Source organism: Silene latifolia, chromosome 6 (assembly GCF_048544455.1).
Source record: "Silene latifolia isolate original U9 population chromosome 6, ASM4854445v1, whole genome shotgun sequence".
NCBI lineage: Eukaryota > Viridiplantae > Streptophyta > Magnoliopsida > Caryophyllales > Caryophyllaceae > Silene > Silene latifolia.
Genome location: NC_133531.1, coordinates 90,592,702 through 90,593,952, shown reverse-complemented (window position 1 = coordinate 90,593,952; position 1,251 = coordinate 90,592,702). Strand labels below are relative to the sequence as shown.

The following is a 1,251-nucleotide window of genomic DNA, read 5'->3' as shown; positions in this document are numbered from 1 at the left end:
AAAGAGAAGGTGAGGAGAACCCAACACAAAATCCAACACAAAATCGACCCACAATGCCTAAATTTTCATCACATTCCGTACCAACCGAGGAGAACCTACCCAATGGTACTCCCACGCCACAACATTTAACCGGAAATTTCATTGCCAAATCCGCATTTATCCAATTAGTCGAAAGAAGCCAATTTGGGGGAATGCCTAGTGAAGACCCTCACTCTCACATGGAGGCTTTTTTGACTATTGTGATGCGATTTCTCAAACCGGTGTAACTCAAGACCAAATTCGATGGGTCTTATTTCCTTTTTCTCTAATTGGCACCGCAAAACAATGGTTGAAAGGCCTTGATAAGGCCACTCTTGGAATTGACTCTTGAAATAAATTGGCTCTAGCTTTCTACAAAAAGTTCTACCCACCGGAAAAGACTAACATGCTAAGAGCTCAAATTACGGGCTTTAGGCAAAGAGATGAAGAATCTTTGTATGAAGCTTGGGAGCGATTCAAGGGAATTTGTCGCTCATGTCCTCATCATGGACTTAGCGAATGGTTCTTGGTTCAACAATTTTGGAACGGTCTTTATGAAGATTCAAGAAACATTCTCAACATGGGATCAAATGGTATGTTCACCGAAGTTGACGACAATCAAACTTGGAACAAGATTGAGGAAATGGCGGTCCATAACTCACAATATAGTAGACCTCACAAGGCTACTAGGGGAGGAAAGCATGAAGTGGACTCCATTACTCAATTGGGTGCTCAACTTAGTGCTCACATTGATACCATCAACTTGAAGTTCGAAAAAGCTATGGCTAGACTTGAAGAAGCCTCAAAATCACCTAATCATCATGTTAATGCCATGACGGCATCTTCATCAATCCCAAGTGGGATATGTGAGAATTGTGGTACTTTGGGACATGACCAAAGTGAATGTAGGGGAACAAATGAACAAGTGAATGCTTTCCAAGCATACAAGAGTGGTACCCCTTATTCAAACTATTCCAATGAAAACACCAAATTCCACCCAAATCTCTCATACAAAAGCCCAAATGTTCAAAACCCTCAACCAACATACACCCCACCTCCTATGAGAAACCAAAATCAAAGACCCTTTTACAACCAAAACCAAGGTTACCAAAATCAAACTCCATACAATCAACAAAATGACCAAGGTTTTGATGTCCAAAAAGCGGTCCTCCAAATGCAAAAGAATCAACAAGAGTTTTTCACTCAAATGCAAAAGGATAGTCAAGCAAAGGA

At 40.8% G+C, this 1,251-nt stretch overlaps 1 non-coding gene across 1 annotated transcript; it reads right to left on the bottom strand.

The window, feature by feature from the left end:
• Positions 1-424: 424 nt before the first annotated feature.
• LOC141589116 (small nucleolar RNA R71) lies at positions 425-531 on the bottom strand. The gene has a single exon (XR_012520068.1). It is a non-coding gene; the product is annotated as a small nucleolar RNA R71 (small nucleolar RNA).
• Positions 532-1,251: the final 720 nt, after the last annotated feature.